This window comes from Schistocerca cancellata, chromosome 7 (assembly GCF_023864275.1).
Source record: "Schistocerca cancellata isolate TAMUIC-IGC-003103 chromosome 7, iqSchCanc2.1, whole genome shotgun sequence".
NCBI lineage: Eukaryota > Metazoa > Arthropoda > Insecta > Orthoptera > Acrididae > Schistocerca > Schistocerca cancellata.
Window position 1 is genome coordinate 179,817,706 of NC_064632.1, and position 19,050 is coordinate 179,836,755.

Genomic DNA, 19,050 nt, shown 5'->3' on the forward strand with positions numbered 1-19,050 from the left:
CCATCGCTCGAGGCGTTCGGTGCACTGTGTGCTCAGACACACTTTTACTCTGGCCAGAATTATAGTCTGATATTAGTTCCGGCACAGTTCGCCACCTGCCCTACTTTACCAGTCTCCCCATCTTGCGACATCAGACATGTGTAATGCGCCCAATTACACAATGTTTGTGCGTGGTTTCACCTTGGTTTCTCCATGTGTTGAAAAACTCACCACAGCGCTCCTCGAACACCAGACAAGTCGTACAGTTTCAGAAATGCTCGTGCCGAGCCCCAGGGCCATCGCAATCTGCCCCTGGTCGAACTCAGACAGACAGCGCAACTTCCCCATTCTACACACGGACACGGAGTAGCAGTCATTCCTCACCAGGTGACACTGCTATTGCCTGGACGGGTTTATATCGAGGATAGGTCAGTGATCATAATGTGTTAGCTGATCATTGTATGTACATTTACTATTCCTCGTCATCCCCGAATGTTCGTTTGTTCATCACTATCACTCTATACATCGTAGCCCCTGAAAAGATGGTAATGTAAGTCAATAGCTCTCTTTTTATACGGAGCAAAACTTAAGTTTCACACATGGCGTTAAGACACACGTGGTGGAATTTGTGAACAAAGCAAAAGGTGCAAGATAACAAATTCGCGAAGACTGAATTGCAGCGCAATATCTGAATAAGCAATATACACAACGTTAATCATCGTGGATAAGCACTGGGCAGGCTGAACTATTTAACGTCTCCTCCGAACATCAAGGCCCAAGAATATTAAAAGAATAAATTTACGAACTTCTGAAAAATTATAATGCAAGTGAGGGAAGGTGTTTGTTCAAAATGGTTCAAATGGCTCTGAGCACTATGGGACTAACTTCTGAGGTCATCAGTCCCCCAGAACTTAGAACTACTTAAACCTAACTAACCTATGGACATTACACACATCCATGCCAGAGGCAGGATTCGAACCTGCGACCGTAGTGGTCGCGCGGTTCCAGACTGTAGCGCCTAGAACCGCTCGGGCATTCCGGCCGGCAGGTGTTTGTTAATAACTTGAATTTATAGAAGATTAACCGAGAGGTTCTGTTGTATCCACGGACCCAACCAACCAACCAACCAACTCTTGGATGTTACTTGGACCTGTCTTGCTGGTGCACGTTTCGTCAGAAATAAAGATAAGTTATCTCTTCATTCTAGCTGGCGCAATTCTTGTCATTAATTAATTTTCGGCGAACAGACATAGCTACATCCTGGTCACTACCCACGCTTTATACAATATGTGGTGGCTGCCCCAAAAGTACCGCCGAGGACCTTGGGTTTCGGAGCCGTCACAAAAGGATCCGATGAGATCAAAAGCGACAGTAAAAGCATAACAATTTTCACGACATTTTCGAATGCAAAATGCGGCCCAAAATAGGCACCATATCAACATGCGAATACTACGCCAATGCTCCCCACTTGGTGCTATTTCACCATAGCGATAAAGGTTGCTAACCAAGGGTGCCCACATCAAATGCACAAGACAAGTGTCTAAATGACGTTTTCTTGATAGACTACCAGGCGACAGAATGCTTTGTACTTAACCACACGAGGCGTCCAACTGAGAAATACGCGCCGCGCATTCTGATTGGTTGTCACCAGCCAAAGCTTTTACGTCTTTCCAAACGATACCTGCCCTTTCCTGTTGTAAGGATGTAGAGCTCGAGTGGACAGAGTTTGGAGGTGACGAGTTGTCTGAGTTGACAAGTGACTTGCGGATAGCGCGTGAGTGCGCGAATTATGAAAGACGTCCGTGCTACGCCGATCGTCCGTCAAACTGAATTATTTGTTCAGTCCGTCACAATGAAATTTCGTGCAAGAGATTTTTGTATATAGATCTGTCAGACAAGGAAGGATTCGGTAAACAATGGAAACACCCACGAATAGCATTCTGAAGGAATGGGTACTTAGGTCGAGAGACTGAGCGGGCGATACAGTGAAAATCACCAGTAACTAAGGAAGAAGCTGGTATTGAGAAATACAAAGAAAAGTCACGAATAGTTTGCCTGCCTTACGCTGGTTCAATCTTTGAGATGAACGGTAGAGTCCTATGGAAACTTGACAGCCAAGGTATTTCGCTCAGGTCAACATAGATAAGAAGACTTCTTTGTAACATTAAAGACGATTTGGTTTACTGAAAACCGTGTGTGCATCGGATTCAGTGCAAATGTGGCACGTCTTACGTGACGAATATTATCAAAGCGGCCCAGGTGAGGTGTAAGGAGCATTACCGAAATATCCGACCAAAATAACCAAGAAATCAGCTGTCATTGCGTCAGGTATAATCATAAACACGACTATGCCAACAGGGTAGTGTCAGCGCCAAGTTTCTGGGTCGGCGTAATTAAGGACTCCATCCAAATGAGGACACCGGGAACTCTAATAAACACGGACGGAGTTTTCAATTTAAAGGAGGCTTGGGGTCTGGCACTCAGTTTATTAAGATCTTGCCGGCAACCTCATCTACCAGAGCTACATGGAGTAATAGTTTAAGCTCTGAGAGAAGGGTGTAGTGGACGCCGGGAGTCGAAATAGACTGTAAATAACGACGCGGCACTAACTGTAGAGTCCGCGCAAGATATGGTGACCGATAGCAGTGACCAATTTTCGTCCAAAAACTGGGCGAATTCACTGGTTTGTCCAGAAGGGGAAGCCGTCAGTGTTTGCTACCTTTCGGCCGGACTCCGATGACAGAATCGAGACGCAAGCCCTGTAGCCTTTCTCAAGCGCTTTTAAAAACACTCAGGTAAAAAATTTAATATTTACATTACTTACGGCTTTATATGTCGGATTCATGATGATGTGCCCATCACTTCGTTAATGACTAGTTATTCCGATATTTACGTGGAAGTAATACACTGCGCGAAATTCGAAAAAGTTTGCAATGAAAAATAGGGATAGCTATGATTTTCCATTCGGTGGAATTACATAATATGTTGCTGCATGTAAAATTTAGCTAACACACCAGAATTTTTCTTTAGGCTTGGGTGGAGGTATATCTGCACCAGTCTCGAGAAAAGTGATCTGACTTAGCATACTCATTTGCGATCGCGCTACGTCAGCGAAAAAGCCAGAGTGAAATTTTCACAATTGTCCAGGACACGGTGACCCGCATGACTTGACATCATGCGTCCCGTAGCCATAGCCCTTCTGCACAACACTCCAGACGCCATTTTTGAGAAAGACGATGCACGACCTCATATTGCTGCGCGAACAAGTGACTACCTGGTATCAAAGTACGTCAGCATTTTTCCCTGGCGCGCCATATTATCAGACTTGTCGCCAATCGAAAACGTGTGGGATATGGTGAAACGATGGGTGCAACGCTGTGACCTAATGCCAACCACCGCGGATGTACTTTGAAACAAGGTGAATGCAGCATGGATATTTATACCACAGGACGTCATTCGCACCTTATACGCGTCCACGCCGTCAAGTATGGAACAAGTTATCAGAGCCCATGGTGGTTGACCCTGTGCCTACTACACAACAGGGCACATGCTGAACCGAGGAGACCGAAATGCTAATAGTTTCTGCAGAACATACCAATGTACATGTCCTGTGAATATGAACGTCCTATTTCTAGTCGTTCACGGTGCTTTTAGTTTCTTTTTTTTTGTGTATATTATGGGACAGTGGGTCTATTCGGAAAGTAGGGCCCGATCGCTCGCAAAATGGAAACCACTGTGATAATCAAAAATGTTTTATTTGCAACATTTAGCTACATGTTCAGCTACTTGTCCACGTAGTTGTCGCTTCGATTTAGGCATTTGTCGTAGCGTTGCACAAACTTTCCAGAACCCTCGTCAAGGAAGGCCGCCGCCTGTGCTTCCTGACAATTCTCCACGCTGGTCTACAGCTTGTTATCTGTGCCAGAACATTGTCTTTATAGTCACTGGTTCATGTGAGCAGAGATAAAACTCACAGAGAGTCAATTATGGGCTCTATTGTGGGTGATAAAACACTTCCCATTGAAAAAGCTGCAGGAGAATCTTCATTGCCCCTGCAGAGTGCGGTCGAGAATTGTCATGCAGAAGGAAACGCATGACAGCTATGTCATGTAGGCTGCATGACATCAGGCGAAATCTCACACCAGGCCACAATACCTCGAGGGCTACACTATTGTTCTAAGCATTTTTACGTGCTCAGTGTACGCTCAGAACTGAAAAGAGCGACGTGATGAGATCGACAAATATACTAGAGGTTCTCCCCAGTGAATCTGTGCAAAGTTTCATCGGATTTTCACTGAGGTTTCCATTTCACACCCCATCGTATCTTACCTTCCGAACAGCCCTCGTACTTATAACGTAATACAAAGGTTGTTCAAAAAGTTTTGCAGAGTCGTCTCTAATTTTTTAATTTTTTCCAGGAGGAGAATGAAATTTTTTGTGAACATACTTGGAACAATTAGCTGTAAGATAAGTATTTTCTTTTATTTACGGGTGAGCCATAACGGACCGTGAAGTAGATGTCAGGTTGCGACAACGATCGGTGATGGAGTTCCTCTTCAAGACCGGCGATGACTCTGCCACATCGATTCAGAGGAAGTTGCTCCCTGTTTATGGAGAAGACACAGTGGATTACAGCAGTATCCAGCGGTGGTTGCAGAGGTTTAAAGAATGTGATCTCTCTGGACAGTCCACAATGCGGTAGACCATTGATCAAATCATTCAAAATGACAGATTGTGACGACACGTCAGCTTGCTGAAATGACTTGTTTGTCGTTGGGTAGTATGGTATCACTGGTACAGTCACTAGGGTACAGAGAAATCTGTGCACGTTGGGTGCCTAGATTATTGACAAGAGAAATGAAAACGATGAGGAAGAATGTGTGCGAGGCTGTAATGAAGACCATTACGGAAGAGTGGAAACAGTATTTTGACGGCGTCATTATCCAGGATGAAACATGGTTGTTTTAGTCCGAACCTGAGAGCAAAACCCAATCCATGGGGTGACGTCAACTGGGGATCCCCTCGGAAGAAGAAACCAAGACTTGCACGAACAGCAGACCGAAATGTGATGGCCCACCTTCTCCTGGGATCAGTGTGGTGTCATTTTCATCGACTCTTTGGCACCTGGAGACCAGCTTTGGGGTCAGCTCATCAGACTACACCATGATAGTGCCAAACCCCATACAGCCCATGACGTAGGAGAAAATCAGGAAAATGAGTTGGAAAATTTTTCGTCATCCTCCCTACAGCCCGGACTTGGCTCCGTCCGATTTTTACCTCATTGGTCGTCTGAGCGCCCACCTGCGCGTTAAACATTTGATAGTGAGAAAGACCTTATCTCCTGTGTCAAGCGATGGTGTAAAAGTCAATCCCCAGAATTTTACCAAAGTGCATTTACATTATCGAAAGAACATTGGGCCAGATGCGTCACAGCTGATGGAGGCTACATTGAGTAGGCTCAATAACTTTTGGTCAAGCTTGTTTCGCCCATGTCAATATGTCCACAAAATTTCAACCTCCGTTCCGTATTTCAATCAGTAAAAACGGAACCTTTATAGGAGAACTTCGTTGTCTGTCCATTTGTTAAGGCTCCTTCTCTTGAACAAGGTGTAGAGGTAGCAAGATGAGATGAAATTTATGTCATAACTTCAGGGTCTATGATCCCGTGGCGGTGTAAAGCACTTAAGCTTGTAAGTCAGTGCAGTCAAACTATACGGCTGTTTGTATCACACACTTCGATATTCGCAAGTTCACTCATCAAAACCTATAGAGGGTACAATGGACATACATAACAAAGTTCGTACCGACCGCTGAAAGAGCAAGTCTCAACTCGTACTTGCCCCGTTTTCTTTCTTTGGTCCTAAAATCCCTTCTTTCTTTTATTCCAAATAACTGTTGATTGTAAGACATTCTGCGATATATAATCCTCCTAGTTCCGCGTCTAATTTGGGCCCTGTAAGGTAACACTTGTGCGTTGTACCTGCTCTGGATTACATTCTATGATAATAATAGTTCATTAAATGGAGGTACACAGAAAGTACGAATAAAGAAAATTTTTACGATTTATGTGGCTGAAGTAGCAGCGAATTCTTCAGGTAACAAACACGTACAACTACCACAATACTTGAAGTAGCGTAATTATCGTTACATCTCAAAAGTAAGTAACGAACGCTGGTGCTGTTTGCGGATTTTCATTTTGTGATGGATTATCGGCAAATTTCAGTTGTTATATCTTTTCACTGCAACTTCCATTTCCTTTGCAAATTTCTTTTTGGTTCAAAATGGCTCTGACCACTATGGGACTTAACATCGGAGGTCATCAGTCCCCTATAACTTAGAACTACTTAAACGTAACTAACCTAAGGACGTCACACACATCCATGCCCGAGACAGGATTCAAACCTGTAACAGTAGCGGTTGCGCGGTTCCACACTGAAGCGCCTAGAACCGTTCGGCCACCCTGGCCGGCTCTGTTTAGTTTCCATTACTCATTGTTCAGGGTACATATTGAATAACATGGAGAATACCCATTCTACGGCCGGCCGCGGTGGCCAAGCGGTTCTAGGCGCTCCAGTCTGGAACCGCGCGACTGCTACGGTCGCAGGTTCGAATCCCGCCTCGGGCATGGATGTATGTGATGTCCTTAGATTAGTTAGGTTTAAGTAGTTCTAAGTTCTAGGGAACTGATGACCTCAGATATTAAGTCCCATAGTGCTCAGAGCCTTTTGAACCATGTTTGAACCCATTCTACTCTTTTCATACTCTACTGAGTTTTTTAATTACTGTGCACAAATTCCGCCTTTCACAGTACTTGCTGCCTTAGATCATATACTCTTTTACATATTTCAGTATTTATACTGAATGATGGTGAGCGGCGCCACAGAATACGGATAAATGCGGTATTTCGACCAGACTGAAATAGTTATTATTGTCAATGTAAAATTAATCGCTTTTGGAATCCGACTTACAAAGATAGATTTTTTTTTTTTTGCGAAACTTTGTCCGATTGTGAACTGCATTACCCCTTTGAAGAATGAAACAGTTTTCGAACTACGTCAGAGCTCATGTGATGTCGGTGACTTACCTAAGACAATTACAGAAAATGGATGTATATCTATCATGTAAGATGTGAGAGTGATATTCCTTTGCTTCAGCACGTCTATGGCCCACAAAATATGAAAGATATCTATGAACCGTGAAATGTAATTGAAGTAGCATATGTAGAAAATTATTACGTAGTAAGCTTTGCGTCTCCTTTACACGCAGTAACATTTGAGCAATATCAGCCGTATGCTTGAGCTGGAAGATATTTCGATGAACGTAAAACGCATAAGCGAGACAAGTTTGCGCCGTCTCAACGATTTATTCCTCCCAAGAGCCCCAAACGCACAAAATCCTTATCCGATCCCAAGCGAGCTTACACGGTTTAGCGCAGACCTTCTAAAGCTGTGGGTTCGAAATACATTATGCTAAACAGCATTACATTTTCCGTATTTTTGTGATGAATAATTCATGAGTGAACACATCGGTTCGCCAGATATAAGGGCTTTGCTACTACTAGGAAACATCTAAGGCCTTTTAATGCAGATATTATGTGAAGGCGGCCTGCGCCTTTGAACTTAAATCTGGCTTTAGGCTTCTCGCAGAGTGAAACTGCCAGAAAGATAACTTAATTATGAATTTCCTTTGCGGAATAATGTGGCGACCTTATGGTCAAGCAGACAGATGCGTTAAGACAGCTAATAACCCAGACACGCTGCCCTATCCTTTAATATGATACTTGTTACTTTGATGCAGGCGGTAGTTGCTCACTGCATAAGTACTTTTATTTTTATTTTATCACACTGCTTTCGCGTCATTGAGGAATGGACTCTATTGAAAACATTAATTATAAGTGTGAACATAAGATTCAAATGGTTCAAATGGCTCTGAGCACTATGGGACTTAGCATCTGAGGTCATCAGTCCCCTCGAACTTAGAACTACTTAAACCTAACTAACCTAAGGACATCACACACATCCATGCCCGAGGCAGGACTCGAACCTGCGACCGTAACAGTGGCGCAGTTCCAGACTGAAGCGCCTAGAACCGCACGGCTACCGCGGCCGGCGAACATAAGATAACAGGTCATATATGTTACTAGAGGGATCCCCAATCCCCATAACACAAAAAATGTCGAGGAAGACAGCGGTTTGAACAACATCTCCTTCCAAGGGTTACGTGTTGTAACCATCTGTTTCGTCTCTACCATCCATCCATCCATTCATCCATCCATCCATCCATCCATCCATCCATCCATCCATCCATCCATCCATCCATCCATCCATCCATCCATCCATCTATCTCTGGCGAAGTCACCCTACTTCTCTCTCTCAAGTCGGCCGATAATTCGTTATCCTTTTGGCACTGTATTCGCCGTCATTCTATCAATATGATCCTTCCATTTCATTCTGTCCTCTTCTGTCTTGCCATTAAATAAATAGATTTTAAAATCTGATCTTACTCTCTCATTCCTTATTTTTATCCATTTTATTACAGCCTCTTACACATCTCAAGAGCTGCATCTCTGCTGCTTGTATACGTGACCTATTCTTTTTGTTATTGTCCATGACTCGGAACCATACACAATTGCAGGTACAGCCGCAACTTTACAGAATTTATTGTGCGTGACACAAATAGCGGCTTTCAACGGAAAGAATTCAGCCAGATCGTAAATAATAATAAATGAGAAAATTGTTGGACAACTGTCCCACTTCAGTGGTCTAGGATGTGATATTAGTTCTAACTATGGCAAAGAAATTTAGAAGAAGATTAATAAATTTCAAGCTATTTGAGATTTGAATATAGAAGACAAATAACTGGGTAGATTCGATGTAAGTGCTATTACGACATGTATGACCTAAAGAGATTTATATGCCAGAACTGTGCGTACTGATAAGAGATGAAAAACAGATTTTCTTGACAAAAATGACAACCTCACAGACTGCGTTTGATTCTACAAGGTAGTTGCAATTAAACTTTCCTTACTTGTGCCAGCGGAGTCGGAAAGATATTTACCTATAGCTGGCTGGTTGATTTCCGGAAGGGGCCATCTGTCCCATCGGATTAGGGAAGTTGGGAGAAGGAAGTCCGTCGTGCCCTTTCACAGGAACAATCCCGGCAGTTGCCTGAAGCGATGTAATGAACTCACGGTAAACCTAAATCACGATATGAAGATGGTATCTGTTCTTTCGGACATCAGTGACCATGCAGCGCTCTAGAATGAAATGATAATTAAATGAAGACCCGACGCTGCCGACAGGCGTTGATATGCAGTCGTCCACCCTGTTCCAGGGGAAGCTTCTCGGCCCGCAAGGTCTGGACATTCACAAAGGATGGTATACATCAACGGGGACAGTTTAAAATGGGTGCCCCTACCGGGACTCGAAGCCAGGATCTCCGACTTACATGGTAGACGCTCTATCCATCTGAGCCACGTAGGGCACAGAGGATGGTGCGACTGCAGGGACTTTTCCCTCGCACGCTCCCCGTGAGACCCACATTCTTAACTTGTAGTCCACACACTACATTCGTTGTGCCCCTGGCCATTACACTCATTACTCGTAGCAGACAGTCTTACCGAGCCCCGTAAGAGTTCGGGCAATACGTGTGCATCCGCACAGAAGGTCAATGGCCGGTTAGCCTTAACTATATGAAGATGGTATCTGTTCTTTCGGATATGAGCTAATGAGTGTAATGGGTAGGGGCACTACGAACGTAGTGTGTGGACATTAAGTTGAGAATGAGGGTCTCACGGGGAGCGCGCAAGGGATACGTTCCTGCAGTCGCACTGTCCTCTGTGCCCTCGGTGGCAGGGATGGATAGAGCGCCTGCCCTGTGTGCAGGAGATCCCGCGTTCGAGTCCCGGTCGTGGCACACATTTTCAACTGTCGCCGTTTATGTATATCAACGCCTCTCGACAGCGTAGGGTCTTGATTTAGTTATCATGCGAGTCCAGTGTGCTAGCCACTGCGCCACCTCGCTCGGTATTTATTTACCTATGAGTATCAAACATTATAAGAATGATGTTCAGACTGTGCGCAGCGAGAGTTGTGTTGTTAGTACTGTTAGAGTCATGTCTTGCCGTTGGGCGCCGGTACTGGTTAAACACAAGCACCATGTGATGAGGCAAGTTCTGCATTATTTAAGAGATACAGAGGCGAGCGAGTGTGCCGGGACTTACGCCAGTTCACTGCTAGTACCCCACGTCACCATAAAGCGTCTGTGCATAGCACAAAAGTATTGCACCATAATTTAAGAACGAAATTGAAAGTTAAAGTTCCTTTTCCAAATTTTGTCAACATGTGCTTTAGTATATTAAAGTTCAAACTGTGAAATCTCAGATTGATCAGATGAATATTTTTCCCTAATTACATGGTTTTAAGAAAAAAATAAGTGGCGCTAATAATAAGTGCGGTTCTATGCTGCCTTGGATGCAAATGGTCGTCACAATGAGCGACGTTTGTAACCTCCTAGGAGGAATAGTCAATGGTCAGTGGTATGACAAGAACGGTAATTTGAATAAAAAAACTTCATATGGGCATATGTATGTCCTATTTCGAATACAAGTTGACACTTACATAGAAGATTACAGCAACGAGCCACTTCTTACAATGCTATTTATTTATTTAAACTGCGCCGTTACTGGTTTCGAACAGACAGGTTCATCTGGAGACGGGTAGTTCATGTTTTTAAATTAAGTTTTGCCTTTTGTTTCCCCAACTGACGCAATTTCCTTGTGTGAGTTCCCTACAACCAAAACAAGATGTGAGACAACGTCTTTTTAACTGTAATTGTGCCTCATCACTTAAAATCGTTGTGAGGCACAATCACCCCAAGGAAATTTGGTCAGTTGCGGAAACAAAAGGCGAAAGCTAATGTAAAACGTGAACTAGCAGTCTAAAGATGAACCTGTCGGTTCGAGACCAGTAACGGCGCATTTTAAATAAATAAATAGCATTATAAATGGTGGCTGGTTGCTGTAATCTATCTGAGAGTCAACCTATATTTCACACACAGCCACGGTCTCAAGAAGGCAGTTTTTACCAAAATGGTACTATTACGAATAGTTTCCGAGACAGAACATATTTAACGTATACTGACATTTATTTTCGGTATTATTCAATATAACAGTTCATCTGGAATATTCACTTGCATTTGTACACCCCAGACTTCATCCAAAACCATAAACAAAAATCTAGTGGCGTTAGGTCTGGCGATCTTGGGGGCTTCTTCATGCTGGCATTTCATTGTGGCCCGCGTGGCCGAAGGGAAGTCTTAAGGTGATCCCCAAATGAATTTTGCAAAAAATGTAAGTAATTCTGTCCCATCATTCGTTCTTACGAAATGAGTGATAATATACACTAATGTGTTCTATCTCGAAAATCATTCGGAAAAGGGGATATGTCCATATGAGGCTTTTTGCTTCAAATGAGCGTTTCTGTCATATCCCCAAATACTGAGCATTCCTCCTGGGACACCATGCATATATTTGTTCAATCTGCAGCTTCTGTTGGTGATTATGGTGGTACTGTAGCGGTCCCATTCTACCACAGTAGAATATTTTATTCAAAATCAGAAATCAGTTTTAAAAATTAAAGCAGCTCAAACGTACAAAAATTTAAAACTGCAACATAAGTCGAAAATAGTCTCCCTGCATTTTCGTGCTCTGGAATAACATTCAATCTCATTACGGAAAACAGTTAATGTAAATTGCTTCAATCCTCCGCGCCTCAATTGGCCTACCGTTTTAGAGTTATTCTCGCACATTTTTCCTTTTCAGTATGCCATTGGCAGAAATCATAACAGACAATTTCAGCATTCGCAAGAGTTTCAGCGTATGGGAGGGCCAACAATATTTTCTCATTCTGCATTCGTATATGATATCGATTGACATAGCTTATGCTACATAGCTCCGCATTGCCGGAAAACTCAGTACTGCATTCCCACTCGGCTAGCCGCGAGGTTTAACGCGCTGCTTCTCGAGCGGGAAGGCGTGCCAGTCCACAGCACGGCGGATTGGTGTCTACGTCCGGTGTGCCGACCAGCCTGTGGATGGTTTATAAGGCGGTTTTCCATCTGCCTCGGCGAATGCGAGCTGGTTCCCTTATTCCACCTCAGTCAATGTTTCACACCAGACGACGACGACGATTTGGTTTATGGGGCGCTCAACTGCGCGGTTATCAGCGCCCGTACAAATTCTCAACCTTTGCTCCCCAGTTTCATGAATGATGATGAAATGACGAGGACAACACAAACACCCAGTCATCTCGAGACAGGTGAAAATCCCTGACCCCGCCGGGAATCGAACCCGGGACCCCATGCTCGGGAAGCGAGAACGCGACCGCGAGGTGTGGACTATACCAGACGAGTTTAACCCCAAAAGTTTGCAGGGTAGAGTAATTATGGTGTACGCGTACGTGGAGACAGTGTTTGCGCAGCAATCACCGACATAGTGTACCTGAGGCGGAATAAGGGGAACCAGCCCGCATTCGCCGAGGCAGATGTAAAACCGCCTTAAAAACCATCCACAGGTTGGCCGTCACACCGGACCTCGACACTAATCCGTTGGGCGGACTGGTGCCGGGGACAGCCACGCCTTCCCGCTCGGAAGCAGCGCGTTAGTCCGCGCGGCTAATCGGGCGGGCACCTATTGGTCAACGTCACAGAGCTCTCTCGACCGACCCATTCTGCTGTTGCTGCTTCTCTTCTGACGGCACGACACTCCCCTCCTCAGTTAATACTGGTGTGTCGGCCTGTAGTGATATAGATTAGTCAATTTCGCATTAAATAGGAATGTCCCTATATTTTTCATCAGGTAGTCTGTTTATCATCTGTGTTCTGAAAAATTTGTTTGACCGATTTTTTCCGGCTTGCAGTAATTTTCTGTAATACACTCCTGGAAATTGAAATAAGAACACCGTGAATTCTTTGTCCCAGGAAGGGGAAACTTTATTGACACATTCCTGGGGTCAGATACATCACATGATCACACTGACAGAACCACACGCACATAGACACAGGCAACAGAGCATGCACAATGTCGGCACTAGTACAGTGTATATCCACCTTTCGCAGCAATGCAGGCTGCTATTCGCCCATGGGGACGATCGTAGAGATGCTGGATGTAGTCCTGTGGAACGGCTTGCCATGCCATTTCCACCTGGCGCCTCAGTTGGACCAGCGTTCGTGCTGGACGTGCAGACCGCGTGAGACTGCGCTTCATCCAGTCCCAAACATGCTCAATGGGGGACAGATACGGAGATCTTGCTGGCCAGGGTAGTTGACTTACACCTTCTAGAGCACGTTGGGTGGCACGGGATACATGCGGACGTGCATTGTCCTGTTGGAACAGCAAGTTCCCTTGCCGGTCTAGGAATGGTAGAACGATGGGTTCGATGACGGTTTGGATGTACCGTGCACTATTCAGTGTCCCCTCGACGATCACCAGTGGTGTACGGCCAGTGTAGGAGATCGCTCCCCACACCATGATGCCTGGTGTTGGCCCTGTGTGCCTCGGTCGTATGCAGTCCTGATTGTGGCGCTCACCTGCACGGCGCCAAACACGCATACGACCATCATTGGCACCAAGGCAGAAGCGACTCTCATCGCTGAAGACGACACGTCTCCATTCGTCCCTCCATTCACGCTTGTCGCGACACCACTGGAGGCGGGCTGCACGATGTTGGGGCGTGAGCGGAAGACGGCCTAACGGTGTGCGGGACCGTAGCCCAGCTTCATGGAGACGGTTGCGAATGGTCCTCGCCGATACCCCAGGAGCAACAGTGTCCCTAATTTGCTGGGAAGTGGCGGTGCGGTCCCCTACGGCTCTGCGTAGGATCCTACGGTCTTGGCGTGCATCCGTGCGTCGCTGCGGTCCGGTCCCAGGTCGACGGGCACGTGCACCTTCCGCCGATCACTGGCGACAACATCGATGTACTGTGGAGACCTTACGCCCCACGTGTTGAGTAATCCGGCGGTACGTCCACCCGGCCTCCCGCATGCCCACTATACGCCCTCGCTCAAAGTCCGTCAACTGCACATACGGTTCACGTCCACGCTGTCGCGGCATGCTACCAGTGTTAAAGACTGCGATGGAGCTCCGTATGCCACGGCAAACTGGCTGACACTGACGGCGGCGGTGCACAAATGCTGCGCAGCTAGCGCCATTCGACGGCCAACACCGCGGTTCCTGGTGTGTCCGCTGTGCCGTGCGTGTGATCATTGCTTGTACAGCCCTCTCGCAGTGTCCGGAGCAAGTATGGTGGGTCTGACACACCGGTGTCAATGTGTTCTTTTTTCCATTTCCAGGAGTGTATGTTTACAAACGCTTCCGGAGGCCGAAAGGACAGCTTATGGCTACATTTAGAATTAGAGGTGTAGTTAGGCGATCGCCATTTTGTGAGTGAGGTGTGAACATTACTTTCTCAGGAACACTGACGGAAAAATTTCATCAACGCATCAGTACGTACGTAAGTTTCAATTATATACACACCTGAAACTTCCTGACAAATTAAAACTGTACGCCGAACCGAGACTAACTCGGAACCTTTACCTTTCACTGGAAAGTCCTCTACCAACTGAGGTTCCCAAGCACGACACCTGCTAAGAGCTTTACTTCTGCCAGTAACTCGTGCGAGGTACCTCTCCCAGTACGATGTACTGGCAGAAGTAAAGCTGAGAGGAGGGATCGTGAATAGAGCTCGGGTAGCTCAGCTGGTAGAGGACTTGCCCACGAAAGGCAAAGATCCCGACTTCGAGTCTCGGTCCACCACACAGTTTTAATCTGCCAGAAAGTTTCATAACAGCGCACATTCCGCTGCAGCGTGAAAATTTCATTCTGGAAACATCCCCCAGTCTCTGGCTAAGCCGTGTCTCGGCAATATTTCTTCCAGGAGTGCTAGCTCTGCAAGTTTCACAGGAGAACTTCTTTGAAGTTCGGAAGGTAAGAGACGAGGTACTGGCAGAAGTAAAGGTGTGAGGACGGGGCGTGAGTCGTGCAAGGGTAGCTCAGTTGGTAGACCACTTGTCCGCGAAAGGCAGAGATTCCGAGTTGGAGGCTCGGTGCCGCAAACAGTTTAAATCTGCCAGGAAGCTTCACAGCTGTGATGCAGAGTGAATATTCCATTCTGGATACACACACCTGCTTCAGGCAAATGCCGGGAGTTGAAAGGCCACCGCCGATATCCTTCCCTAATCCGATTGAACCGATGACCTCGCTTTTTGGTCCCGTCTCCCAAATCAATCACCCATCCATACACACACCTACATTCATAGGATACGGTATGCTTAACTTGAAAAACTAGGAGAACGACGGAAAGATACTTACAACGTTTTCAAGCAACGAGCAACAACTCAAGCTGTAACTATCAATTACGTCCGTCGCGTGACGGGAAGATGGGCGAGTGGGAAATAAAACACTTGCAGAACGTTGCTTGCGGAGCTTAGCCGCTTTTGTCCTGGTCATACCGCAGAAGGCGGAGATGAATGGGAAGCTGCTACTGTCACTGAGGGAAGCGTATCTGGTGTGCTTAGGTTCCATCCGTGGACGGGATAAGAGACAGAAGATAAATTATTGGCGGGTATCGTCGAAACAACAGTGAAGGGAGAAAGTCGGTCACCGCGAAACGCGTCAGCAGTTGTAAGCTGTATAGCAAAAACAAATTTCAACCAGGAAGGGAGAGCAAGTGAAAGTGAGTGAGTGAGAGTTAGGGAGTGAGAGAGAGAATGGGAGGGAAAGAAGTGAGGGTGGGGTGGGGGTAGGGGAGGGACACTAAAACACTCAGAGCGGTCGTGCAGAATCTGAAGGCAGCTCCATCAACAGCGGGGAAGTTCTCTGTGAGCAATTACTGGCCGTCTTCAGCGCTAGTAATGTCGTGTCTAACAGAAGACAGAGTGCCCTTCTGTGCTCAAACTCGTTTATCCCTCCACTCTGGAAGGAAACGGGCGTGAAGGCTGGTATATACTTTAGCACCACACTCGAGTCTGAGCCGAGAAGTTCCTGTTTCCATCTACTCTCTTCAGCAAGTGCAAATTATGAGAACCGTAAGCGCACTGCATGTTGCTTAATGTAAGTCATCTTCCGAAAGACATCAGAAAATTTTGTACAATACTATGTAATGTTAGCAATTTTCAAATAGTCATCCCTGTGACAGATGACGGTGCAAAGGTATACTTTAAAACAGTAGCAAATAAGTATGTATTTACCAACGGGTAATGAAATATCCTTCAAAACATTACTGGATATGGTCCACGCAACGCTTGACAGTTATTTGACTGAATTTCGAGGAGGACCTAGAAAGGAAAGATCTTATTCAATTAGTAAACCTAAGCCGTGAAACCATTATAGACTCAATCTGAAAAGCTAAATTTACTGATAATGTATCCCGACCTTCCAAAATAAACATAGATGGCAGGCAAGGTGACGGCTTATCCAACACCCTTTTCATTTGCTTCTTGGTAAAATATGTGATAATTTGGAAATAAAAATTCAGAGATACAGAGATACGTTTCGATAGAAAACTGCAGCGAACTGAGGAACATTTGAGAGTATTTTAGGGGTCTGGTGTTGAGCAGACAACGAAAGTGTAACTTTCAACGTTTCTTTCATATCACCATACTTTAATGTACTTTCATACGACAAGCACGTACGGAGTGAGTATGATGAACGATCAACTGATGGGCAGTCTGACTAAATATTTTCCACCAAGTTACGTTGCAGTTCCTCGCGTCAAAAGAAACTGGAGAAAAATTACGTCCTCAGAGCAAGTAACACTGAGCCTTAGACATTTTTACCGGCTGGTCATGTTTATTGCTTTTACGTTATGTGTCAATCATTCATAATAGTACTTTGCCGATACTCACAATATGCTATGTTTCTATTTACAGAGCGACAATTATTGAACAACACGAAAAAAATGTAAATCAGTTGCAAACTACGGCGTGCAGACACTTTATTCAACATGTAAACGTCACTAGAGATATTTGGATTTAGGTAATGACATTTTCGGTATACATGCCATCATTGATGATGTGGCGCACGAATAGTGAAATTCTGTCTGTGCGGCTGGTCCCGGCAGAGGTTCGAGTCCTCCCTCGGGCATGGGTGTGTGTGTTTTTGTTCTTAGGATAATTTAGGTTAAGTAGTGTGTACGCTTAGGGACTGATGAAAAAAATGGTTCAAATGGCTCTGAACACTACGGGACTCAACTGCTCTGGTCATAAGTCCCCTAGAACTTAGAACTACTTAAACCTAACTAACCTAAGGACATCACACACATCCATGCTCGAGGCAGGATTCGAACCTGCGACCGTAGCGGTCGTGCGGTTCCAGATCGTAGCGCCTTTAACCGCTCGGCTACTCCGGCCGGCCGGGACTGATGACCTTAGCAGTTAAGTCCCATATGATTTCACACACATTTGATTTTTTTTTAATTCTGCACAACCCGCTAAAGTGTCAGAACATCGATGCTGTCGATAACCTTCTGAATGGCTGTTTCCAGGTCAGCAGTTGTTTCGTGGTTCTTGGTGTACACCTTGTCTTAAATACAGCCCCACAAAAAGGAGTCGCTTGTGTTCAGATACGGAGAATATGGCGGCCAATCGAGGCCCATGCCCCTCGTTTCTGGGTACCCAGAGTCAGAACGATATCCCCAAAGTGCTCCTCCAGGACATCAAACACTCTCCTACTTCGATGGGATCGAGTTCCATCTTGCATTAACCATCTTGCCGAAATCAGGATCTCTTTGTATAAAGGGGAAGAAATCATATTTCAAAACCTTCACGTACCGTTCGGTAGTCACTGTGGCATGAAGGAATATCGCACCGATTATTCCGTGACTGGACATTACACACCACACAATCATCCGCAGAGGGTGAAGACACTTCTCGATCGAGAAATGCCGATTCTCAGTCCCCCAAACACACCAATTTTGCTTACTGACGAACACATCCAATTGAAAGTGGTCTTCGTCGCTAAACCAAACCATATTCGCGTCAACTAATTCCCATCATGCCCCGCGGCCAACCGTGAAGTTTGAACGATCTAACGCAAACCGTTCAGAAGTTATGACGATTTTATTTCATATACTTTAATAACGGTCATCCTGTAATTTAAATGAAAAAATTATTTCAGCACGATGTGTGATGACGTTTAATACTAGTGCAAACGACAAATTCTGTGGCTCTACGTAGATCATAAACTGAAGACGATGTAATTCCCAAATCTGTGAACCAGTTCCGACACGCGTTGAACTTTGCAGAAAATATTGTCTTCAGGAAAATATTGCCTCAGCAACGTTAAATTTCAGTGCATTTACTAATATCAAGGAGATACTATGAAAAATAGGCACAGAGAACGGAGGAGTTTGCGTCGGTGAGTAGATTTCGTTTAGTTAATATGTACGAAGTAACGTCTAGAGACGCCTTTTTGACGTACTAGCTGCTCACTTCAGAGGTTACCTACGGAGATATGTGTCTTCTGTGCAGTAGTACATCAGAGTTACATATGAACGTAAAAGTATATTTTAATACTACTTAATTACCCTCATAATTCAAGGAGACTGTAATAATTCCAATTGCAAAGACTGTGAGTGCAGACAGGTGTGCGTATTACGGAACCATCAGTTCAGTAAGACATGGTTGCAAAGGATTACCTCGGAATATTTGCAGAATTATTGAAAGAATGGTAGAACCTGGTCTCGGCTAAAATTAGTTTAGGTTCCGGAGGAATGTAGGAACATAGGGGGGAACATCTGGGGGCGATTGTCCCTTCGAGTTAGTTTAGAATATAGACCGAAGAAAAGCTAACACAATTGTAGCATTTACAAGATTAGCAAACGCTTTTGGTAACATTAACTGGAAACTATTGTTTGAAATTCGGAAGGTAGCAGGGATAAAATACCCGGAACGAAAGATTATCTCCGACTTTTACAGAAACCAGACTGCAGTTAGGAGAGTAGAAGGACATAAAAGAGTAACAGTAGTTGAGAAGGCAGTGAGTCAGAGTTGAAGGCTACCACCGATGTTAGTCAA